Source organism: Rhagoletis zephyria, unplaced genomic scaffold, assembly GCF_001687245.7.
Source record: "Rhagoletis zephyria isolate East Lansing unplaced genomic scaffold, Rhagoletis_zephyria_1.1 Rzeph_scaffold_00186, whole genome shotgun sequence".
In the NCBI taxonomy this organism is placed as follows: domain Eukaryota; kingdom Metazoa; phylum Arthropoda; class Insecta; order Diptera; family Tephritidae; genus Rhagoletis; species Rhagoletis zephyria.
The window spans coordinates 91,171-119,068 of record NW_016157270.1 but is presented as its reverse complement, the minus strand read 5'-3'; the positions used below and the strand labels follow the sequence as shown (position 1 = coordinate 119,068).

General features: G+C 32.7%; 1 protein-coding gene and 1 long non-coding RNA gene across 3 annotated transcripts in view; both read left to right on the top strand.

Moving 5' to 3' along the window:
- The window catches only part of tkv (serine/threonine receptor kinase thickveins), a 282,020-nt gene that overhangs the window by 232,069 nt on the left and 22,053 nt on the right, over positions 1-27,898 (top strand). The gene's annotated exons all lie outside the window — the stretch shown is intronic.
- On the top strand, positions 4-19,291 carry LOC108357970 (uncharacterized). Its single transcript, XR_001846685.1, has 3 exons — positions 4-80; positions 5,453-5,460; positions 19,281-19,291. It is a non-coding gene; the product is annotated as an uncharacterized LOC108357970 (long non-coding RNA).

The window sequence follows — 27,898 nt, the reverse complement described above, 5'->3', positions numbered from 1 at the left end:
TAGAACTGAGTACTTTTAAATATTTATTCGACACTTAATACTGAGTAGATACTTTGAATCGACCCTGAGTACATGTATCAGTGATGACAGAGTACTTTTGCGTTCTGATTACTTTCGAGTTCTTTTGTGAGAACTGAGTACTTTGGAGTACTCAGCCTCGATGCTTTTAAAAATCGGGCACTGTCGATATTTTTTTTTAGAATCGGTTTCTGAGTACTTTTGGCATAGAGACTGCCCAACACTATCTATACTTTTAAGTATTGATCGATATTCGGTACCGATTTAAAAAGTATCCAATACTCCCGATAACCGAAACATTTAGGTTTCGAATAACAGCGCACATAGGCCAAAAATATGGAAAAAACAGTTCAGGGGAGACTCGCCTAAATATCAAAACCAGTAGAGCCTATAGAGCTTTTAATACTGATTCAAATGAAAGATGTATATATGTCGGTTCGAGGCCATAATGCAGAGAAACTCTTACTTGTTTGAAGCATTTTTGTTCCAGCTGAATCGAACGATATCATTTTTGTAGACCTGGGCCAGATTCTGTAACCAGTTAGCGACAATTTTCTAATCGGTATCGGTTTTGTTGACGTATGATATGAAATATTTTTAGGTCATCAAGTGCGATATCGATCCGAAACTTGTCGCTAACTGGTTACAGAATCTCCCCCCTGAAAGGCTTCTTCATCCGTCAAAGCATTTTTCTTGAACCTTGGATCAACTAAGGTTAAAACTGATCAAATAATATTTCTCTGTTGCGATAAGTTCAAGTTGTTTAGCCGATATTATATAAATTAATGATGAAAGTTTTCCATAAACTTTAAATGCATATAATGGCGAAGGTTTAAAGTATAGTATCGGTATCGGGTACCGAAAAGGAAGTATTGGGTACCGAAATATTTTTTTTTTTTTTGGGTACCGAGTATTGGGTACCGCCAATTCAGCACAATACTATTGGAAAGTCCCTTCTTCCTGCAAGTATTTACATTAAGCAAGGACCAAGTAATTTGTCTTCAGGTTTTAAGCCACAGTTTGCAGAATGAAAGCAATGTACCCCCTTCATAGAAGGTATTTGTGGTGAAAAGTGTCGCACCAGTCCTAGCTAGTTTGTCTGCCTTACAATTACCTGGTATATATGTATACATCTGCGTGCTGAAACCCAAATCATTTTTTTTTTTTTTGGTATACTTGGATGCCAGATCGTTTAGAATATGCCTACACTTCATAGCTTTAAAGACTTGACTTTCTGAGGAAATGATGACTTCTTGTAGGTTAATATAAGCCCTAATCAGACATAGCGCAACTTCTGGCAGTCGACTTAGTGCAGCCAGAAATCGTTTCATACATCTAAAAAAAGGAGTATCGCTCAATCCGAATTCCTTAAAAAAAAGATGGTTGCTAAGGAAAATTACAATCCTGTCGCACATTGCTCTGATCTTTTGAATACGGAAAGCCCTCTGATTAATTATTACAAAGCAATAAAAGTTTTATAATCAATCAGTGTTAGAATGCCAGCTCAATTATCTGGGTTTCTTCGTAAGCGAATCACTTATTGAACTAGCAATTGTTAGATACTTGCTGATTTAAAACGAACATTCATTTTTTAGATCGTTAACTTGATTCCTGAATGATCATAAAGTACATGTCGGTATGTATGTATGTATGAAGAGAGAGTGCTAATTGCCAATGACAAAGTTCATTTTACTAATAACAAGCAGTTAACTATAACTACATATCAGTATTTTAAGTATCACAATTAGCAACTGATGACAAGAACAGTTCAGCAATAATTACTCATAAAACGTTTATTGTTCATTGCTCAAACGAGGCGAATGCTCTAGAAGTCGCAATAATGCATTTAGAATATCGTTGTTAGCTGACGCACAAAGGAATTTCAAATGTCAAACTTAAGTGTCAACTACGTAATTCCAAGTTTATTATCAATAAACAGTCAGTTAGTTGTCAACCTTTATACAAAAACATTGATTCACTCACTGATCGTGGTGACAAGATCGGCGGGTTCAAATGTTAATGTTAAATAAAATGCAGGAAAATTTTGCGATATGTTTTGCGTTCAATATGGAATTTTTTCGCTAATGATTGAAAATAAATAAATAAATAAATAAGTGGCATGAATTGGTGTAATATCTACCTAATGAATGGGAAGCTTTTTAAAGATCAAAGCGAAGATCAGCGACAAACCTAAAATGTTGAGATGCTTTAGGGCTGAATTGCTAGACTAGATCTTGTGATGAAAAAAAAATATACAATATTTTGGTAGGATGTATTAAAGTACACCTTCAGTCAAAATTTTAAAATGTTCATACCAAAAACAGCGGAAGTGTCGCTGATTTTCTGCATATAAAATAATTTTCGATAATATTTTTATATGGAAATAATCGACATCTGCAACAAAAAAATTTGCCAAAAAGCAATGGTAAGTCCTAACTTTCTCAGACTTGCACTTTATTGTACTAAATTTAAATGGAGTTTTCAAAATTAGCGCGTTCAAAAAATATCGGCTTTATTTTATACTACGTATAGATATTTCAACCAAGTGCTTTTAAAATTACTCATATTATTTTTATTTTTGTTTTTTTTCGCCCACTAAGTTTTTCGTTTATAGGAAAATTACTGCTTAAGCACTTAATAATTTAATTTCTTTTATTCACCAAATGTCTCACTTATGTAAATTACCACCTTCGCCAAATTTCGGCACGTAGGTACTACTGATGAGCAATAAAAATTTTAATATTTAAATTTTATTACCCACATAATAATTTGGTTTTTGAAATCTTGCTTTTTCGCCTCTCAAAATTTTTCATTTATATAAACTTTTGCTTTATTTACTTCTACATTTACCCCGGGTCACTCATTTGGCAACGCCTTCAATAAAACCCTATTTATTGCCTTTGCTAAAATATTCATATTTCTGCTTACATATACATATATGTGTGTACGTGTAATCCGCATACATAATTTCAAAGCGAATTTGGCTGCTTTTTCAGAAACCATAAATAACATTGCTTGAGTCACAAATCCAAATTCTGCACGCTGCTCATAAAGAAACTGTATTTTAAGCAAACGAACCAAAAATAAAAGCTTGTAAAAAAAGTTGAAATAAAATAATATGGATTTTGTATAGCTCGTCGCTGGTTTTTAAATCTTTTCATCTTCTTGCTTTAATTAAAAATTATTACCGGCAGTGTTGGATGTTTGCTTTTGTCGTCATAAATAATCAAATAACGGCAAACTAAAAAAAAACATTTGCTAATGGAAATAGCCACAGAAGGCTGAAGATATGTATGAATTTATATGCAAACATATGTATGTATATATGTGTGTACGTACATATGTATATACGATTACAAGAGGAAGCAATTTAAAATTGTGCACATAAAAATTTTTGTGATGACATAAATTTTCCAATTTTTTAATAAAGGAATATACATATGTACACTGGCGGAGAAAAGTATTGGCGCAGAGAATTTTTCACGATATGTGCAACAATTTTTATTCTAATTTTTTTTTGTCGCTAATTTTTTATGAAAATATGGTTCATTCTACAACAAAAAAACATAAAAATATAACTTCTAAACATAGTGCAAAACTTGGGAAAATTCATTAATCTTTCATGCAAATTTTCAACTGGTTATAATAAAATTTATTGGGCTTAAAAACTCTATGATCAAAAAGATTCTAAAAAAATCTGATTAAAAAGTTGAAAATTTATTGAATTTTCTTGAGTTTTGCACAAAGTTTAAAAATTATATTTTTATGTTTTTTTTGTAGTATCAACCATATAAAAAAAAAAATAACGGAAAATTAAAAATAAAAATTGTTGTATATGTTGCAAAAAAAAAACTGTGCCAATACTTTTTTCCGGCAGTGTATAGATATGTTTGGCTACATATATTATTTGCGTTGTATAATACATTTTAAAGTGATTTCCTTTGCACATTTGTGTGTGCTAAATATCTATAATTATCTATTCCAAAAAGACATTTTGAAAATCTGCGTGATAGCAAATCAAGCATTCGTTATTTATTACCGACCATGTGATTTGTGCATAAAATAAATGAAATAATAATAAGAAAAAAAACTAAAAATAAAATCATTCTCTGCGCGCGCTAATAATTATTTATTGATTGTGGGCGTTGCCACCGCCATCATTTCGCTTATTTATTTCGAAATATTATTTATTGCCACATATTTTTCCTACTAATTTTCAGTTTATCGCGCAATTTGCTATTTTCCTTTGCCTTTGGTAGTTTTTATTTCTATATTTTGTCCTCTAAATTTATTTGATTTAATTTTATTTTTATTTTTTTGCTTATATTTCAGTCAGCTAAATTTCATGCTAGCCAATTTGAATTGTTAATTTTGTATTTTTATTTTCGATCTAGTTCATTGGTTTCCATTTCTGTCTGGTTTTTCTTAGTAAAATACACTCCTTAATTTCTCCACATCTCATGAATACCATTTATGTAAATCTTTGTTGTTGCATTTGTACATTTGAAGTGAAGTACCTTGCAGCGTTGCAATGTGGCACAGCCAACCAAGCAAACAAAAAATAAAACAAAACAAAAGCAACACGCTCAGCATGTCGTCCTTTTTCGCGCCCAAAACTATTAGACAGTTCCACCTCTGTTTGCCAGAATTCGTTGAAAGTCAAGCTATGCATATGTCTGTATGTGTGTGTGCATACCCTAAACTGCTGTTTAAATTTGTAATATTTATACAGTGGCGGTAAAAAAATTCACACACTGCCTAAATTTTATAAAAAAAAACGAAATCGGCCTTTACCAATACTTTTCTCAATACAAACAATGCCGATTACTGTCGACATTCTGCCAAATTTCCCGAAGGTATTTTCGACTTCGTTTACGGCGGTGTCTTCATATATGTATTCATCTTGCTATTAGTCTTCGCATTCACTTTATTATTCGTTTTAGTCGCCGCCGTTGTATTCGCCTCCCTTTTTGTATTTATCTTCGTGTTTGTCCTCGTATTCTTTCTCATATTCGAACTCATCTTGATATACTTATTTTTAATTGTCTTCGTCTTCATGTTCCGACTTCATATTGGTATTTGCCTTCGTTTCCATCTACTTATTCCTCTTCTTCGGATTTGTCTTCGTTTTCGTCATTCACCTTTTATTTGGGACTCTGATTACCTAAGGAATTTTGGCCGAGTCCAACATTGCCCGCCAATCGGCTGTACTGTGTACCAATTGACGTCAATTGGAAATGTCAAGTGAGGTCAAGTCCTTTTCCGCTATTCCGGATATTATCGGTTGGGGCGGCGGGATGCTCATCCACTGGTGTGAACATCTGTACTCGGCGGCGAAGTTCTATTACATTGGCATCGATTAGATAAACATGCAACACGCTTAACTATATATCGTACCCCGCTAAGTCTGCGGCAATCGTCTCTATCACCAAAGAAGAACTGGTTTATCCTTTAGACCGGCGAATGAGCGTTCGGCAGCTTTGAATACTTCGACTTCATATCTGAAGAAGCGAATAAGAGCGTATAGAGGCTGGCTCCAATCGAATCATTATGTACACAATTGAGGAGTGAATAATAGAGTAAGCAATCTCTGTAACAGAGAGGTCCAGTAAATATGAATCTCTCCGTCAGTCGGTGCAATAAAAACGGCAGTTGACCGACTACGTACCACTGCAGTACCGATTAGAAGAGTAAATATATACCAAGCGACAGCTGGGCTCTAGGATCGCTTTGGTGCGAAACTTGTCGAGGAATGTCTGAAGTCTCTTTCGGTCGCCTCGGTGCCATTACAGAAAACTGCTTTACTGATGAGTTGGCTAGACAGCGCCCCCTTAGGATAATCTCGCCTAACAGAAAGGATAGAGAAGTTTATGTGGTAACAGTGGAACTGTTCTTGAATAGACGGCCGTCTTGTTGACTCAGCGAACGCGGCGCTAAGTTCCAAACATGTTTAATTTGGCAGAGTCTCTCTAACCGCTGGTTGGCAGTAATTGGTCAAAGGACCTTACTCAGCTGGCTAAACGCCAACTCTCGGGTTGGAAAGCAATCCTGAGCACGCACAAACTCCCTTTGCCTTAGCTGTTTGGAGGATAACGAGGTGGAATCATTTCGCCTCAACTACCCTGATGTTGCAAGACTTGGGTTTAAATATCTTGGCTCTTTAAGGTGGGCATCAGCTGCTTCTTTTGAGCACCCAGCACTTTCCCAAACAACTTTATATGGAATACCTGCAGTTACTATTCGTACCTGCCTTAATATTCATATAACTAAATTCAGGACTTGCCCAATTTGTTTGCCCTACACTGTTCATGCATATGGCTTTGTATTCTTGTGCTGGCATTTCATCGTAAGTCTGATTGTATCTGAATTGTCTTGCTTACCAGTCAGTTTCTCTGTTTTTTGCCTGTCTTTTCTTTCGTTGCTGTCAATTTGCTGACCCATAAGGGTGTGGATGAAAAAGTCGTGTTCACTCCTGTGGCGCAAAACCTGACTTGGTTTTGGTATTCGAATTTTTTTTTTTCATTTTATTTTTTCGTAGGTTTTGTCTGTACCAAATTTACTGACATTTTATTTGAGATGAAGTCATATATTTATTTGGAGCAATTTGTTGTCGTAAAGAAGGCGTTTTTTTTACAATCTGAGCTTTGTGTTTTATAATCTTGCTAAATGTCATTTCTTTAGCTTTTTAACTTGAATTCTGCTTGCTGTTGCTGGGAGGCATTTACGTAAAAAAAATATTGATTTACCTCTGAAAAAAAAAATGCAAAATATGTATCTATGTCGTAATCGCTGAACATTGTATGAAATGTTAGCTCAAGAAAAAGTCATCCTGAATGCGGCCTCATTCATCTGCCGGTATTTACAAAATTTTACTGCAATTCTTAGTTCAGAATTTCGCTCCATTCATATCACTTCCAATTTTAATGCAAACACAAAAACACCACGAAACGGAAATCTAGTCATAACTTTCTTATAAATTCTATAAAAATTCCGAGCGAATTAATCATAAACCATTAATAAAACGTGCTTAGCCTGTGATTTGCTGTTTTACAATTTTATTCTTTGCCCTTTTCTCTTCATTTTTCAGTTGGAGTCTTTATTATTTTATTTTCAATATTGGCATAACAGAAAGGTGTTGTTAACTACACAATATGACTGCATTACAAGCAAATATGTCTGTTTATTTACCACGTACGAGTTTCACATGTAACTGATAAGCGTTAACAAACTTACAGACACTGTTGGTAGGTGCATTCTCATAATTACGTTCTACGTAAATGTGTATGTACATAAGAATACTATGTAGTATAATTTATATGATCATAAAATTGAAAAAAAGGTGAAGAGAAGCAAAAACCTTGACAAGTACCTTTGAAATGCACGATAAATCTATGCACTTACACATATACAGTCTGTCAATAAAGTTTAGGTACAGCGATTTTTTACAATATGGGCAACTATTTTTTAAATATTTTATTTTTCGCTAATTTTCATAAAAATATGTTTAATTCTACAAGAAAAACCCCAAAAGTTAGGGCTCCAAACCTTGTGCAAAATTCCATTCAAACATTGCACTTTTTATTTACGCTCTCTAGGAAAAAGTTTAGTACGCAATTTTTTAGCCCATTCTATTTTAGTATAGTAAAGTGCAAGCATGAGGAAACTAGGACTTACTATTGATTTTTGGCTAATTTTTTTGTTGAAGGTGTCGCACATTTTTTCCATATAAAAAAATTATCAACATTATTTTAATGCTAAAAATCAATATTAAGTCCTACCCTGCAGGGAGTGACGTTAGCTTATACCTAACTTTAGTCTGTTTACGCGAACACTAGTGCTAACTATTAACTGTGTATTTTGTTCGAAAAATGCTAACTACTTTTGTGAGGCGATGGCCGCAAAAAAGTCAGACCTGAATACCTCTGCATTACATGTCAACTAACTTGTAACTAACTACTTTTGGACATAAAATATCAATAAGAAAAACAAAATATTTTTGTGTTTTTTTACTTTTTTATTTACTTATTTATTTACTTTATTTTATTACATTTCATATTTGTTTACATATTCTGCTCTGGGTGGCCCCATATTCGAACACCGTCAGACATAACTTCAAAATGATAGTATAAAATTTCGATCTTCCTTTTATTTGTCCTGAATATGAAAAAGAATCTGCGAAGTTCAGAAAAAAAGTGTATTGAAAGTAATTTTTGTATGAGGATATTTAATAGAAACTTGTTAAGAAAACCAACTCCCGATTGCGTCTGCATGACTCCTGCACGACTTTACAATTCACTTTAAGTTGGTTTTGTCATAGCTAATTAAAAGTGAGGTATTAATCGAAATCTCGCCAAAAAGCTAACTATAATTTGGTTAGTTTTAACAATTGATAATTTTTCACTGCAGGATAGCTACTCTAACTTGCACTTTACTAAAATTGAATGGGCTAAAAAACTGCGTACACAACTTTTTTTTAAGAGTGTAAATAAAAAGTGCAATTCGGATGAAAATTTGCATAGTTTTCTTTAATTTTGCATAAGGTTTAAAACTCTGATTTTTCGGATTTTTGTTGTTGAATTAACCATAATTTTTTTAAAATTAGCGAGAAACAGAATATTTAAAAAATAGTTGCCGGTATTGTAAAAAATTCGCTGTACCTAAACTTTATTGACTGACTGTATGTACATATACATACCCTGCAGTGAAAAATTATCAATTGTTAAAAATAACCAACTTGTAGGTAACATTTTGGCGGGATATCGATAAATACCTCACTTTTAATTAGCCATGTCAAAACCAATTTTAAGTGAGTTATAAAGTCGAGCAGAAGTCATGCAGATGCAATGTAACTCATCTATTAATGCCCTGCAGGTAAATCTAAAGCTTATAAGTGTATATGTAAGTCAAATGATAATTCAAGTTTGTGATTCTGCTCAAAAATATTTTCTTTTATTACCAGTGTAGACAGTCAGGAATCCACCGATATACCTGTTAGGAAATTAAACAAGGGGCATAATACTTACTATTACTCAGAGGACTAACATCCTTACTATCCCTCTATCACAAAGCGTTCACACATAGTTACTAAGGTAAACTTCGTTTTTATTGCACCTTATGGTTTCTCTAATACGCAAATAGTTATATTTAGGCAATATAATGCCTATCTTTAAAAGAACACGCAATGAAAAAGACGTTCACATTTTATAAAAAAAAAAATCAAATATGTTGTACTCTTGTAAGTTTCCAGTAATTGATATATTTGTAAAGGGTTCGTTATTTACTAAGACTGTCAATTTGCCCAAGCTTGCAGCACTTTCCAGCCAATTTTTTAACCATAAAAAATCTCCTGAATAATGCATAAAGAAAAAAACACGAAGCAAAATAAAATGTGAGAACATAAAAACTTACCTGTAGCGTGGGCCACACAACTAGAGTGAAAGTTCCTTCCATTATTTGTTGTCTTATGCCAAATATTAAGCTTATCCTTAGTCTCATTTTCGTTGTTGGTATTGCCGACAGGGTCCGTCAGCCCTTTTCAAACTTGGTTCGCCTTCAGAAAAATACATTTCGGGTAGTGCTTTTGGTTTCCAAATTGGTCTAGTAGGACCTCCAAACAATACCCATCATGACGGTTGAAAATTACCAAAAAAAAAAGCTTGTAAAAAAACGTTTTTTGATCGAAATATAAAAATGTACCAATTTAGCAATGATCTAAAAATAAAAATCTTGATATTTAACGGATATTTTCGATGCCTGATAGAAGTTCATATGTAGAATTTTTGCAAAGAAAGCCATTCCAAGCCTCTAATTACAAAGCTTTTTACTTACAAATGTACTATTTACGCTTGCCTTCTCTTCTTTGAATTTACATTCTCCAAATCAATTGATTTTCCTGCAGGGTACTTACATTCATTGGATGAGCCTTTGAATGTATGGTTATGCGCATACGTAGATTTGCCTTCCATGAGTACCATTCCAGACCAATGTATGTATGTACGTTGTTGATAAGGGACACTGTAAAAAATGAATCTAAAAAACACATGTGTTCGTATTGGGGAATCTCTCTGCTAGAAGCAACAACATGTGTTCAACTTTTTGTTTACATTCATACAAACAGACATACAGTTGTCCACAAAATAATAGGATTGCGATATTTTGACCAGTTTTGGCTATTTCAAGCGGCTTGAAACTTGCACTTCTTCAGACTAGAAATGAATGTGCTACAAAACTGCATACCAGAATTTTTTCTAAAGATTCTGATTAAAAAGTTTGAAATTTGGGTGAAAAATTGTAAAATTTGTATAATTTTTATACAAAGTTTAAAATCTGAATTTATATGGTGTTTGTTGTATAGCCAGCTAGGCTTTTATAAAAAAATAATAAACATTAAATAAACAAAAGACAAATAGCCAAAACTGGTCAAAATATCGCACTCCTATTATTTTGTGGACAACTGTACTTACAGGAGAATTGCTAAACATATATGTAGTATGTAATCATAAACCTAAACATGTATGTATGTATGTACCTACATTAGATCGTAGCAGAAAAATTTTTCCTATTTGCGTAGGGGTAGCCTTTTACATTTTTCGTCATATCGCCGGCACTTACAGTCGGGTCTTGAAGCATACTTCGGTATTCGGTGTTTTTTGTCTCGGGCAGCCATTTCTTCTTGTTCCTACATCTATTGATATAAAGTGCTTACGCACCAGATCTCAGTTCTTATTACCCGAACCTACCACCCTAATGTCAGTTCACCAAAAATTATTAAACTTTTGCCAAGGAAGTATTTCTATTATTTCAGTGGTCCTATTAAAAAAAAAAAAGTTTTTTCCGAATGTAGGTGTCACCGAAAATGCTTGGCAAAAAAAATTTATTCAAATTGTCTTTGAAAATGACTTTAGACCAGCGATGGGCAGAGAGAGCTTTTACTCTGCATCCGCCTATACAAAATATATAGAAAGCTTAAAGGAGCTTTGCCCGCAGGCAAGGCAGTGCCCATCAGTGCTTTAGACTTTGGGTCGTACGGCGAACTTTTTTTTTGCTTGTAAGGTGGTACGATCTAATGCACATGTGCGGGTATGCCTGCACATACATATATATGTAGACATATGTACATACCGCTTGTCATTATGTTAACGCAAAGGTGCGTACTCTTGTTTACAAACTTATTCATGTAAGTAAATGCACATTTTTATATGTATGTATATTTGTGTGAATTTTTACGATCAGTGTAGGATAAACCATGAAATTTATGCTAGTTTACTACATACATACATATATTGAGGTTGCATGACGTTGTATCCACCTACGGTAAATATACATACTTATACGCACACTCATACGTATGTAGCTATACACTGCATGAAGGAGTAATGCCATTGCAAACATGGATTTAATATGATTTTCCTGTTTTATGGCCACAATGCACATTTAAAAGATTTTATAGGCAATTTTAATCTTCTGAAACTACAATTTTGTGTCAGTGTGATAAGGGGATTAGAGGGCTAAATTCCAATTCTTACAAGTTAATCTAAAGTTTATTTTTTATTTATATTACGGGACTGTCATATTTCCGAATATTAAAAGAACAAAGATGTTACGGTATTATTATACAAACATAAGTATGTAGATGCATATCTTCCCCAAAAAAAAAACAAAAATAAAATTATGAAAGAAATTTCGCTTACGTTTTTTCGCGGTTTACTTATCTAAAAACTTTTAAGAATTCGTAAATAAAAGTAAAATTAAAATAATGATTAATAAAATAAAAATAAAATGAAAAAAATAATAAAATAAAAAGAAATGGAACTAAACCAAATAAAAATTTATAATGTAAAAATGTTAAATAAAATAAAAACAAAATGAAACAAAATTTAATAAAATAAAAGGAAATGAAACTAAACCAAATAAAAAATTTCTTATGTAAAATAAAATGAAAAAAATTAAAATATCTAATGAAATAAAATAGTAAAAAATAAAATAATAATAATGAAAATAAAATAAAAATAAAAATTAAATAAATGCAATTGAAATTAAATATTAAATACAATATGAAAAAATAATCGAAATTCAAATAAAAAACAAATCAGGCAATACAAAACCAAATAAAAAAAATACATAAAATATATTAAAAAGTTGAATTAAATACAAAAATAACAAAATTAAACTTAAATAAAAGTAAAAAAAAAATTAAAAACCCCCAAAAAATAAATAAAATTTCGGTAAGCAAGTAGAGCTTTAATCGGCAAAAAAAAGTATGCGAAATCTTTTCCAAAACGTTATACATACATTTTTTGTGATGCATATTTAAAAAAGAAAAATAATGTAAAATAAAATTTAAATAATATGAAATATAATTTAATGAAACAAAAAGCAATGAAACTAAACAAAATAAAAAATTATATAAAATAAAAAAATTAATTATTAATTAAATGATAAAATGAAGTAAAATAAGAAATAATAGAATAAAATACTTTATTTTGCTATTAAATAAAATAGAAATAGAAAGTATAAAATAAATTCAATTGTTAAAAATTAAATAAAAAAACTAACTTAAATAATTAAAAATTAAATACAAATTAAAAAATAAAATAAATCAAAAAAAAACAAATCAAAAAACATAGAACAAAGTAAAAAAAAATTATTGAAATACTATTAGAAAACTTAAGTATGGACAAACACAAAAATAAAAGTAAAATAAAATAGATATAAATAAAATTGAAGACAAAAAAAAACAAATAAATGCAAATAAAGTGAAATAAAAGATAAGGTATAATAAAAAATAAAATGGAATAAAACAAAGAAACAAAAAAATATTTAAATAAAATAAATTTAATTAAAATAAGCAAATTTAAATAAAATCAATTCGTAAAATAGCCAAAACAAATAATACATTTAAATAAACTTTAACCAAAATTAAATAAAGTAAATTCTCATAAAATAGTCAAAGTAAATTCTATCGCACTTTTCCTGGGTATTTTCACGTTTATATTTCGTCCCTCAACTTATTGCTTATCACATTTTTATGTACTTGTCTAGCTGTCCAAATACCCATCATCTAACTGTCTATCCATCCATCCGTCTATCCAACCAAAACTCCGCCGTCTATGTACTCGTAGAATGTTGCCTGTATATACATACCTGCCATGTCAAAACTCCAACGCTGTGGTGATGGGCGATGGATATCAACCTTGCCAGTGGTGATGCTAACAACTTCCTGGTAAACAATGCTACATACATACCTATGAACATGTATCTAAACATACATAGTAAGTTTGTGTACTTATTAACAAATTTGCATAGATGATATTCCTATAGATGTACAAAAATATGTATGTATGTATGAACTTAACTGCACATCGGACTGTTGTAGTTTTCTTCAATCGTGAAATCAAGCCCACTTCTTCCCGCGTTTTTTGCACCATTGTCCAATAAATGTTTTGCATATTAATTACTAGAATATGTTGATATGTACCTAAGTATGTATGTATGCATGTAGGGGATGCATAAGTAGGTAGTAAGTGTATCTAGCCAATGCTGAGAATGTTTGCATATTTATTCTTAAAATTTTTGCCTTTCAGCTATGCTAATATGGTTTTAGCTCGAATACTTATTTATGCTGTGAAAAGATTCCTAAGATACCAAAGTATGCAATTATGTACATATGTACACTAGGGTGGTTATTAAAATATCAGCATCTACATTTTGTATGGGGCATCCTTTTATTTTGTTCAAAGTGCATGCACGTAAATTTCAAAATTTTAAGAAATTTTTTAGGAGTCGCTACCAGGGTGGGATGTGATTTCATTCATGACTAAACTGACAAGTCCGATCAAAACCAATCGGTACTTCTTTGGTAAGGCTTTAAAATATGCGCCAAACTACATAGCTCAGACCAGAACTTGCTGAACTATAGCTGGTCAAAATTGTGTCGAGTTTTTACGATAAAAAAAAAACCATTTTTTTAGACCCCCAAAAAAATTTTGTTACAATTAACCGAACCGTCACCCCGTTTTGACGCAACAATCCAAAGATGCAAAACAGTTCGAACCGCTGAACTGAACCGACCAAATTGTTCATCCGGTTTACGTCCCTGTATATTACAAATTATTTAGGAGCTCAAATGTTTTTTTTTTCACATAAATTTAGTAAGTTGGCAAAAAATGTAAGGATTCCAAAGGTTTTCAGGGTTTTTCAATTAGAAGAGAATTGGGTATATTTTATAACTAAAATTTAGTTTTTATTTTCCAGCTATTCTTTTTTTTTTGTTTTTGCCTTCAGAGGTATTACTATTCTTATAAGCTTTTATTAAGTTTCAACTGTGTGTGTAATCAAATCTTGCAGCTGAGCTAGGGACTTAGCTGAGTACCCGATGGCAATGCTGTAGTCGATATATTTCTAAAACTCGTATTTATGGTCTGATTTTGTTCGTAGTCGGAACGAATATTACTTATATGAAAAGGAATAACTCGCGATAGGTGGCGTAGGAGTCGATATATTTGGAAAATCACTATATTTAGTCCGATTTGTTTCATACTTAGAACATACATATGTATATTACTTAAAGGGAAAGAAATACCTAAATAAACAATTTTGCCGTTAGATGATAGGGTGGTCCAATTTTTATTTTTTACTTCCCACTAATAAAAGCTTGTCTTAAATTTTTTTTTTCAAGCACTTGTGCCATCTCTCCTCAGTCGTTTCGCAATCGAAATAGCTACAAAACTGAATGGTTGAATGTAGTAATTTTCACCGCAAATGCGTATAAATATATTAAATATGTATGAATAAAAAATGAGTATTTGTGCTAGTAAACAGAGCGAGGCACATTGAATAAAAAATTATAATTTTTTTTAGCCAAAGCCAGACAAATGAGAATAAATATCTTTGTTTATCTGTATCGTCATAACTGTTCTGCGCTAATTAAATAAACACAACATTTTTGTGTGCCAATCAGTTAATATACGCGCTGAATTATAACCGTAACGAATTTTCGTATGTGATTGGTAAGTTGCTGCTGACTTGTTGGTTAAATAAATGTTGTTGTTGTTAATGTAGCTATTTTTATTATCTTTTTCGACGTGTTTTTGGCTAACAATTTGAACCTTTTATTTTTGGAATCTTAATTTTGATGTGAAATCTCTGTATTAGGACTTTTTTGATAAAGAGAAAGATAGCTCAAATGTGTGTATGTATGTGAGTATATGACTGCTGAGTCTCATAATGCTATAGCAAACATCTTCTGCTACTTTTTAGAGCACTTTTTTATAAGGGAATAGATCGCCACCTTGAATGGCCATATATATATACGTCATTACCGAGGCAGACCATGTATACGAATTTTAGTTTTCAAAAAATGTTTAAAGCGAAATTTAACAATTAGAAGAATTGGGCAGAAAAATCGGGAACAAACCGGATAACCCAACATACAATTGAGCCCTTGAGAGCCAGAGTGGACTAAGTGGCATTTAAAAAAACCTTGAGATATAGCTTAAAATGCATTACTAGAATCGAAATAATAATAGCCCGCGGTATGCCCTTTTAGATTATTCTTTTTCATATTACTAATTTTTTTTTTTAGTTCATTGACTAAAGCAGTAATCTGGGAATCTATGGCAAAACACATTTCCATTTTCCGGGAAGAAACCAACCCCGCGGCAAAAACTGCGAACTTCAATATCAATAACAACTGCAACAACCAGAACATTGGGATCTTGATGTGCCGCCAAGCGGCTATTCAGGTCCTCAGATATCATTAGTTAGCATAAAAAAACTGGTGGTGGTGGAGTGCCTTAGCAAGTTGAAAGCTCTTAGGCTGACCAATCTAGTTCGGGTTCGCTGGGTTCTGGACACATTGCTATCGAATGAAATGAGTTTGTCGTTAAGCTAGCCTTAATGCGCGGCAGGATCGATCTTTTTATAACTCAGGTAGCCTTGAAATTCAAAGATGTAGGCTCAATATTAAAAATTCCTCCCGGATACCGGATTAATAGACACGTTATAAATCTATGTAGGGGCACAATACATAGAAGCTAAAGCAGGGACCGAAAATAACAGTTATTTTTTATTCAATGTTATAAATGTCCGGGGCAAAATATGTATTGTCGTAGAAGGAAGTTATCAATGTGATTTTGATACCAGGTCCTGCTGGACAAGAACCCTAGATTCATTTTATTTTTCGAACTTTTTGGGAAAAAGTCCAATAATAACTGAAAAATTCGGATTTTTATTTTTTACTCCAGTCCAAATAAAGGAGGACTGAAATACCTTTCAAACGGAAGTCTCTAAACGATAGTTAACATCCATTTTTTTTTTTTTTTTATTTGGTTAAGCGGTTTGTTTATTATTAGGAACGGACTTTTAGGCCGTTGAGAATAGTTAGTTGTCCAAGTTTAACTGTTATTACTGGACTAAAAAAATAAAAGTCCGAATTGACCGATTACTTTATTTCAAATAAAATGAAAGTCCATAAATACATTTTTTCTTAAGACTTTTATTATAAAATTCGGGTTCCTGCGTTAAAGTCGCAGTGATCTCTCCGCAATAACAAATATGAAATTCTCGTGCACTCATAATTCTGGAAAACTTTTTTACTATCTTAAAGAATGCAACATTATAGGAATGAAATCACATGGATTTTTATGCTGATTTTACTAAAATATTTTTATGCCTACCTGAATGTTACATATTTTAAAAAGTAATCACTAATTTTGTAATTTTCTTTTTTTTCTTTCCAGGTAAGTTTCAAAAACAAATTACTAAAATCGACCATGTAAAATGTGGAGTGAATCATGTTAATAAACGAATTTCGGGTTCCGGAGGGTAAGCTTATTTTGTTCTTAAGGGACGATTTTTAGTTATATATTTTAAAACAGTTTAAAACAAGATCTAGAAAATTTCAATGAAAGTATCTTGGTATATCTTGAATTTGCTCGAGGTCTGTATAAAGTTAAAAAAAATGGATTCTTGTGGTTTTTGCTGTAGAATGAACTATATATTTTTATAAAAAGAAATTTAAAAAAAATCGTATGGAAAATATAATTAAATAAAATCGTCAAAACGTCAGCGTATGCATATTTTTGACGCTGACTGTATATACATACACATTCATGAGCTATAAAGCTCACTAAAGAGTACATAGCAATATTAGAAAATTTGATTTTTGTTTCGGACATTTTTTCTATGTATTTTGCATTGGCTATAATGAAAAACTATATCCACTTTTGCTACTCCTGTGACTTAATTGATAATTTACGAGCTGTAATAAAAACTAGACGTGTTGTTAACACATTTCACTTAATTTTTTTTTATTGTAATGAATAAACGGACAAGCATACGCATGCTCTTCGGCCAATCAGATTTGAGAAAAAAATCATGTGACAACATAAACGCATTAATTTATTAGAACCAAACTTTTTGGAAACTTACCAAACAACGAAAATGTTTTCATTAAACCTAAAAGACAATAAAAGTTAAACAATAAAATTTCTACAACTAGAAGAATATTTTTATGAAATTTGCTTGTCTTTGGTTTGTGGTGCAAATTTTATGGCTCAAGAAAATTGATGCCAAGTTCGAAATTTATACACGTGCGAGTCATTTAAAATTGTTCGTGGAATGAAAGTACTATAAATGAAATTTACAAAATTCGTACATACCTACATATTACTGAGATTTGAAAAAACTGTCTTTATTTTTTTTTGTTTTTTGTTCGTTTGAGTTTATTTTAGCTCACCTTATTTTATTTTAATTATTTAGTTAAATTTTTAAATTTTTTAAATATTTTTTTTTTAATTATTATATTTTAATTTATTTTAGATATTATTTCATAATTTTCAATTTTAATTTGTGTTTTATTTTCACATTTCTTTCATTCACCTTTCGAAGAGCCAAAAAAAAAATATTTTCAAGAAAAATTCTTGTATGTATTACGAAAGACTGAGGGTAGTTGAAAAACCTTTGCTAGAATTTTCGATTGGGCATTGTTTGGGAATCTAATGTGTATGTATGTACACTGTATATGTACCAAAATATTGGAAAATTACAAAGTTAAAAAACCTTTTTCTATCCTCCACATTTTTTCTCTGATTTTTTATCTGGAAATTAATCTTGAAAAGCAACTAATTTGCATTTATGCATTTAGAAAACATTTGTGCATTGTGAATGGCGACTTTCATCCATCCAGCACCCCATTAAGCTCTCACCAATCACAAGTCGTGACTGCAAACGTTCAAATCCACACACAAACCCACAAAAACAAATGAATTCTGGACATACATATACATACATATATGCATATGTATCTGCATCTTATTGAACCGCCATTTATGCAAATATACTTTGCACAAACACATGTTTGTGCTTATAAATTACAAATTACAATTGCAACAAGGGTATGTACATAAGTGACTGATTCACGATTTGAATGGCAGCAATCATTTGCGCAAAAACGACATAAAAAAATAATAGTTAAAAATAATAAATTCATTTTTTGTAATGCAACCGTCTTGCAACAATAAAAAACAAAAATCAACGATACCGCCAAGTGCCACTAAGAATATTGTCGTAGCGGCGAGAGTACAGCAAAGGCAATGAATGAATGGTGAATGGCGAATGGCAACACCTGCAGTATGCAAATTAAAACATTTGCAATTTATTTTACTCTATAAGCATATCTTTAAAAATATATTTATGTATATGCCAGTACACAGCAAAACGGGGGCGAAAACATGCACATATACATATATGTATATGTATGTATATGTATGTAAATAAATATGCTCGTATTGCTGCCACAATTTGTTGCCTTACTTTGGATTTGAATGGAAAAGTCTTGTTGCAAACAATTTTACGACTACAATGCTCATAAAAATACTGTTAAAAATTCTGACTGTTCATTTTAATTGTGCCAAAACATAAATAATGCTACTTTCGTGTGTGTTTTGTTTTGTTTTTGGCAAAAATATTGCTAATTAAGCTGCGGCAATTAGCGCAGTCTAAATATGTATGTACGCATATACATATGTGTATGTATGTATGTGCATTTGAGTTGCTAAATGCAAAATGGCGTTGCCTGTTGGTGAGAATAAAACATTAGTAAAATTGTGTTTTCTTGTTCTAAACTGGAAAAAAGTTCTTAACGAACATAAATAACAAATAAATTAAAAAAAAATAAATTAAATTAATTAAAAACTAAATAAATTTCAAATTGAAATAAATTTAAAATAAAACAAAATTTAAATTTAAATAAATAATGTAAGATTTGAACAGAAATAAAAAAAATATATATTAAAATCAAATTAGATTCAAGTAAAATGAAATAAATAATAATGAAAAATTAAATTACAAAAATAAATAAAATAAAAAACAAAAATAAAATAAAAAAATTTTATTTTATTTTTTCAAGAAAATTTACAGCACCAGCAAAGTATCTATGTAGTTTTTCAAGCAACATAAATAATAAGAAATATTTCTTGTGACTTCGCTTGAGAGCTGAAAATTTAGCTTTAATAAAACATTACTTTAATTTCTTCAACAACAAAAGCAACAAAAAGAAGCCTATGCAAATCTCAAAAGCTTAGCTACTCATCCAAGCATTCAAATAAACAAATGCAAGTACTTCTGTACATATTTATGTAACTAAGTAATACTATATCTGTGTATACATACATACATACACATGTGCATATGTAAGTAGGTAAATGTAGACATAACTTTTCACATTTTTATCAGTTTGCTCAACAGCTTGTTGTCTAGAACAAAATTTAAACAAAAAATTATAGGCGTAGAGGTCTAATGGAAATGTTTACAAAATAATAAAAGCAACAAAAATTAAACGCCCACTAGCTAAACTTGACACAAGCAACGACACGACGCACAGTGCTTCTCTTCCATGTAAAATGTGAGCAAAAATTCGCTTCTTAGTAAAATTGAGGACGCTAAATTCAAAAAAAAAACCTCTACATGTAGTTAAGAAATGAACCCTTTTCATACACATTTAGATGGATAGCCATCTTTTAATAATTCATTTAACTTATTAAAAAATTTGACTTTAACTTTTTAACAGGTGGCAACTAAAAGTTAACCTCTATTGTCTACAGATTAATCGTGCAGATCTGATGGCATTGACAAAAAATGAAAAAATTATTTTATGCTTTAGCAAAAAACACATTGCTTCAAAAAGTGCGAGATATGAGCAGGTTTTTATTTAATAATAAAAAATAACATATTTATACATATCGCTACCTTAATATAGAAAGGCCCTATCTGACATCGTCGCTGATTTACAAAAAGTCGTAACTAACTAAAAATCGAAAATTTACGTTTTAATTGATTATGATGAATTTGATCGAATTATGTGGCCTCACATCGTTTTATGCAATAAAAGATTTTAGTTAGTTACGGCTTTGTGCATTTCAGCGACGATGTGAGATAGGGCCTTTCTATATTAAGGCAACGATATGTATATTTTTGATTAATTCCATTCAAATTTACCGTTTTTTGAAATTTTGATTTAAAAAAATTTGTTTTTTTTTGGAATACCGCAAAAACACCCTATGTTTTATTTTATTTCTAAATTTGTATAAATGTAGTTCTCTACTATATGAAAATAAAAAACGTCAAACCAACATTTTATTTCAAAAAATTTATTTTTGACATTTGTTTCCGTGAAGAGCTTACGCATAGCTATGCTCTTATTACAATTTTTAGTATACAATTTTTCGACTTTAGTGGCTTCCTGACGGCATATAATTTATTTTATAGAAAAATTTCTGTTTAATTATTTTTAGTGGATAAATTACGCATACAAAAATACCAAACACTTTCACATTGCAGACAAAGAATTTTTCGATTTTTGCCCACTTAGGCGGCACTGTGCGACGCATTAACATTTACTATTGCATACTTATGTACATATTTATTTGTTTAAAAAGTTTTACGTATTTATAAATACTTGCATATTATTATTTATTTTTTTTTTACTGTTTCTGTTTGCTCTTAATTTCATATGCATTAGCGCAGTTGTCACTCTGTAGCTCTGTAGCGCTGCTTAAAAGTGTTAAAAAAATACTTTTTTTTGTGAAAAGATAAGACAAACGGAAAAAAAATGCTTGCACAGTTGTATGAATAGGGTCACAAACTGTTGACGCCCCAAGCGTGTGTGAAATGCGTGTGAAGGGAGGTCAAAGAGTTTTGACGGAATGCAAAGGAGATGAGAGGAAAATAAATTTGGGATTTTCTTACTACTTTTGTATGTACATTAGGATGGTACAAAAAAAAAATTGAAGTCGGAAGTCCTAGGATTGTTCGATACCGAAAAAGAATTACTTTTTTTAAATTTGGAAATCAAAAAATATTTACAGACCGCTCAAAGTGCCCCATGTATTTTATGTGAAAAAAAAACAAATTTTCGTAGAATTTGTATAAAATTCTTGTAAAACAGCTTTAAAAAGTAATATCCAATTTTTTATTTTACCGTTTTATAATACTAAAAATTTTTTATATGCCCTCCAAAAACTCCAAAAAATGCAATGCCAATCCATCAGCCTTCTCTTTGTGTTCAATGTTCCTATGGCCGTGAACTCAAAAAAGGAGAGACCCTTATTGACACACACACTGAGCATAATTCTGTTTTACACTTCTGCACTAGCTTGGCTATCAGAGTATATTGTTGTTTCCTTTATTCTACCGATGCGTTTTCCTAGAACCGTAGAAACCTAGGAGTCTCGCTTGGAAGTAGATTTCATCATTCCCTGGACAGAGAGACAGGAAGACGCCGAACTCCTCCGAGTACATACCTGCCGCACACCATAGTCCATCTTTGATCCGTCGATGTAGAGAGAGATTGCCTATTCTCGCTCACTCTGCCGATCCTCAACTCAACTCTCTTCTGGATAGGATTCTCACTTGTATGTTTTTAAAGCTGAGGTTAGATACCATATAGGCGGTCTTTTGTCGTGTTTGTATTTCATTGATGATCATCGCGTGTCTAAATTGGCGAGTTCGCCATACTCCTGACTCTCTAAGTCTGACTGCAGATTACAGTTTAATGCCTACACATACATATATGGCTTCTAAAAAGGGGGATGTAAGAGGACCCTCAATGTCCACAAAGATTCTCACCACCTCGTAGAAAGTTTACGTCTCTCAGGCTGATCCCATCTCATCTTCCAACGCACTTCTTCTCAGCGTACCGCATCTCATCTCAGCACAACTTTATCATAGCCTACTTCTGAGCTATGTATATTGCTTGCTCTAGATCTCCTTTTATTAGAATAACTAAGAAGCTTCTAAAAAAATGTCAAAACAGGAGCACGCACAGCTTATCAGCATCACAATAAATGCCTTTTTTCCGGTAGCAAGAGCACGATGCTGTAAGTCTGCACTTCCAACTCATGTCCCATTGACTTCACCTGCCCCACATGCAAATGCGCTAAAAGTCGAGTAACTTGTTTATTACTTTGCGAATTTAATCAAACATTTTTTGTGACAACATTTTGATTAGCCATACATATATATAATATACATACATACCAGCTGAGCATACGAATATGTGACCAGACAAGCTGCAGGCATGCAAATCAACACACAACACCGGCAATTTGCCACAAATGTCGAAATGTCACACACGGTGGACGGTCGGACAGACGGACGGACGGAGGGACGGCAGGCAGGTTGCTACTTATTCTTATCAAACAACGCATAGCAATACTGTGTCGTATTTAATTAAAATCGCCATTAAACTACATACATACGCCAACAACGAGTTAAACAGACAGTGAAAAAATAGAAAGAAAGCAAACAAAAAACACAACTGCTTTGGTGCCTCGGAATAGCTGACTCTGACTCTGACCGGCCGGATAGCTGGGTGCCTGTTTGAGGGCCGCGTTGGCCCTCTTCCTCTGAGACCGCAGAGGTTGTATCAGTTCGATAAATGGCAGGCAGCTAACCAACCGACCAACCAAGCAGCAACCGGTCGTCAACAAGTCGATGAAGCGAATTTCAATCACCCGTTTGGGACCCCCACTGTGACAGTCATCGGGTATTTAAATTAAAAGTTGTGGTCAAATGCCTACGCAAAAACATTTTAGCTTTGAAAAAAAAAAAAACAAAATTTGAAATTTACAGCAAAAAGTGTACTATGTATATATGTATGTTAGCATGTATGCATGTATAAAATGAGGTTAGAAATTGTTGAAAAGGTAAAAAACGCGTGAAATTTGCCCGACAACAAGAGCGGAACTGCGAACTTAATCACTGAATGAGTTTTGGTTAAAAAAAATAATTTAAATCGAGTTAGAGCTTTGAGTAGTCGCTAAATTGTGAATATGTAGGTAAATACGTATGTAAATATAAATATATTTATGGGCATTTTCCATGATTTATGTATATTTGTATATATTTTTCCGAGCTCACAACCGAAAAGTGAATACCTGCTTCACTTGGGTCGGTCAGACAGACAAGAAGATGGTGTTGAAATGATCGTATTCTCACTCACATAAGGACAGGGCTGACATAGTGTTCCATACTCCCGATTTCGTCCACGTCGCGGCATCTACGGCAGAAATCATTGGCCGGTAAACCCATTCTCCTAGCATGCCTTCCTATTTAGCAGTGGCGCGTAATAATACGGCCCACCAGCCTTTGTAGAGGGCATTCTAACCGAATGAGTGCTTCGGATCTTTTATTGTCGATGCTGGGCCAGATTTGTCGCGTTGTCTCACGCTTGGGTTCTTCCGATTCCCTCCTTATCCGACGACAGAGTGATCCCTTTCCTCGCAAGTTCGTCCGCTGCACAATTAGCTCGAATGTCTCAGTGGCCTGGACGGTCGCACAATATGAGTAGTAGACTTTGGAGCTACATATATCGATGAGGACTTTCCCAGTTATTGTCAAGGTCTCACAGCAGTCTATGTAGTGACTTGATAACTGCTTAGCTATCGGAGTATATAGTTACTGAATGCAGAGGTTAAGAGAAAGGATCGACAAGCCAGAGTTCGGCCTCTTTTATGGTCGCGATTAAATGAGTAAAAATGGTAACTTGGCAAATTTTAGTCTGTAAACAATTTTTCAAAGGGCTGCCAACCATCTAGACATGGATTCAAAGCGTAACTTAGCGCATTTTAATTTTTTTGCAAAGGGTTGCCAACTGTAAGAAAACAAAATTATTCAGCTACATTGGACGTTTTTATGAATTAGTTAACAGGTTGAACGACCTTTGCTCGGAGTGCATATAATTTTTTAAGTTTCAAGGTTTGGATATCAAATAACCGGTCATTTGGGTAGCTTGTTTTGTAAATATTTATCATTAAAATTAATAAGAAACTAATTTGTACTAAAAAGTGGCAACCCTCAGCGAGAATATTTCTGGATTAATGTACTTAAAAATACCTTTCACTAATATCCTTAGGGGTAACACTTACTACACAAGCAAAGCATTGATTAGGCGCTTTGTTTTACTACCTACAAAATCCAATGGTGGCAACCCTATTCCAAAATATCTCTACATTTTAAATTTTTAAAATAATTTCCATTTGAAACCCATATTATGATATTTTATTTTATTTGTAACTAATTCCGAATAGGTGGCAACCTTCTATGAATGTTAGCTTGAAACATACTGTTATATGTATCAATATTTGTTAAAGGGTTGCCACTTTATATATATTTTTTAACCCTTGTTTCTTTCCTCTATCATCTTGAGTATGTAATTTGTTTACGAAAAAAAAAAAAACATTCGCATGAAGAAAAAAATTCGCAACCTCAGAATGTGAACATAAAATATCAAATTTTAAGCTGCATTTATTATTACGGCTCATCTCACATATAATCCAGTAAATTGCCAAAATATTTTCGAGGAAGTCGTTAACAACGACAAATTTTATGCATCGCTTGGAAAAATTTTACGATATTTTTTTTTGCGTGGATGGTGAGCACTGCAACATACATACATATGTACTTGCATGCTCTATTCTCACAAAGTTGCGGCCAAAATTTTTACTACTTATAAATGCTCAAGTTTTTCATAGTCTATTTAGTACCTAACGGCTTGTAATATTTTCAACTATTTCCATATTTTTTGCCAACCAAGCTCTCGATTTTTGTTGATTTTTTTTTTTGTTATTTTTTAGCAATAACTTTTCAACTCGCTTTTGTCGTTTTGCTTGTTCTTATCTTAATAGAAAATTTTACTGCTTCATTCGTTGCTGTCGTCAAAGTCTGTTACTATTTTTCGAATTCATTTTAGTTTATCTTTTTTTTTGTTTATCGCCTTTTTGTGTGCTCACTACCTGAAATACAGCCGCGGCGCCTCAAACAGCTAAAATAACAGAAATAAAATCTAAACTAAGGTGGGTGTTTGGTGATTTGCATTTTAAATTAAGCAAATCCGACTAGTGGCTGTTGTTTGTTGTTGGTTTGGCCAGCAACGGGCTGATGTTTGCATAGTTTATTTTTTGTTTTATGTTTTTTTTTGTTTCGCAACTTTTAAGTCGTTTTTATGTTGCCCGTTTATCGCTGTTAGGGTTTTGGTGCTAACATTTTATTATTGGAATTTATTTTCTGTAAATTTCGATTCTTAACTTTAGACGAAAGTCTTTTTTTGTTTTGAAATTTCGTCTTAAGTTGTTAATTTTAAATATTTTTTTCTTTTTCATCCCATTTGAATTGCAAATGTCAAATTACTTCTTCTGTTTGCTTTTGCTTTCTGGTCAACAATTCCTCTAACTTCTCTTTTATGTTATTACTTTTTTTTTTGGCAGGGGTTTTCCACAATCCAGTCTCTAACATTTCACACTTTTTAACGGTTTCTGTCGCCAAATATTTTCGTGATATTTATTTGATTGAGCAGACAGTTTTATATTTAGTCGTGAAATAACAATTAACAATGTTTTATTTATAGTTTTTTTTTTTTGTTTATGTGTTAGTGTCGGCTGTTTTTGTGCTTTAAGCAAGCCTTGGTTGCGTGGTTCGATTGCCATAATTTTGAGTGCCATTTCAAGTTAGTTGGTTTTTTGTAGCTATAAGTCAATGTCTGGTTAACACTAACTATAGGTTAAACCTAATTATCGACGTTACCGTTCGAGTGGAGTCGAAGATTAGTGTTAACCAGACATTGAGTAACCGGCCCTTAAAGTCTTAAGCCCGGGAGTGGATCATGTTTTGTTGGAATGCCTTCATTTTAGACAGAGTAGGACTTTTGATTGACTAATCTTAGTTTAAGCCAGCCAGTGGTTTAAGCCACAGCCTTGTACTGAAAAATTTGCCCTAAGTTTACTCTATTTGGGAATCTAACACCCTTTTCAGCGATGACGTTATTCCAATCTTCTCAAATGGTCCCGAATTAGCCATTGGACGAGTATTTGGGGCATATTCTTCCATCAACTTTCGCTGAGGAAAGTTCACGGACTTTCACACTGCTGTTGTGTTTTTCAGGTTGAGATACATAGATGTAACGTCTGGTGCATTTTTACGTGGGTACTTTCCGACGACGGCCGACCGACGCCACGGTCTCAGAGACACAGCGAATCAATACAATGCCAATCGGAAATTGGGAATAAATACGCTTACCACCCACCTCGAGGCGTATTTAAACCTCCGCCGTACTTTGGGCCCCGAATCGTGAAGATTCCGTTTATGCAAAAACTCGTTGAATGTCAGACAAAATCTGAAATCCGGTTTTTCGCGGACATAATTAATATCCCGAATTTACTCATAAGCCACCCGGCCGTCGAAACTATTGTCCCAGTGGTAGTGCCATTTCATCAATACCGTCTCCCGAAAAGAGCAGAAAGCCGAAAGCCATCCATCCATCAAAGACATCCCAAATCAAATCTATTCTTTTGAGGGAGGCGTTCTCCAGGTACTTTGGCGGTTTTCAAGACGTTCGTAAACAATGGCGAGATATTCTGCAGAGACTAAGCCTTTCAAATCCTTCGTCAAAGGAAACTTGATGTCAATGTTTTTAATGGGCAAATCAAGTCCAGTTTACTCTATAGCTGAGCTATAGACAATATTTCCACTATCTCAGATCTCTCAGGCTCTGGGTGCTAAGCGAGAAGCACTTTCTTTAATTAAAACATGTATCGATACCAAGTAATAGCTCCCGTTTAGTCAACCGACAGATCGAACTTTGTATACCAGCGGCTTTCCACCAAATCAGCCATCCCAAAAAAAAAATAAATATAATAGTTTTCATCTGCTTTGCGCTCTAATTGTTTTGCTTAGTTTCTCCATAGACTCAATCAAAAGACAGCAGCCCACATAAATAATAAAATTTATGAGATTTATTTATCTCTCCAAACGTGCGGCATATATAATTCGTTTGCGAACGCTATCCACACCCACGCACGCTACTCCCTCTGAACTAACGCTGGCTGATTCGTGGACACATATTGCCTAAAATAAATCATTACGCTGCTAACGACGGCAAAAATTATATTTACGACCAGCATTAAATTAAATTATTGCTTCATAATTTTTACGAAAGCAAAAAAACAAAAGCAACGCGCTTATATGTGGAAGAAATTAAAATCAAACACCACAAACATCAGCAAAAACCTATAAAATTTCATTTAAATCGTATATATATATAGCAAGCGTATGCAAAATAGTGATTGCAGGAATGCATTTGAGTTGTGAAAAATAAAGTGTTTTTGTTTCGTTTTTTTATTTTTTTTGTGAAAATATGTAGCTGTGTGTACTAATATGCGTATCTGGGTGCATATTCATTAGCACAGAAACGAAAATAAACGCCCACCAAAGCGCAATCTGTTGTTGTGCCACATATGTAAGCGAGAGCAAATNTTCGTAACTTGAAGTGGCCTCCACAATCACCGGACATGAACCCAATCGAAAATTTATGGAGTCATGTAAAATC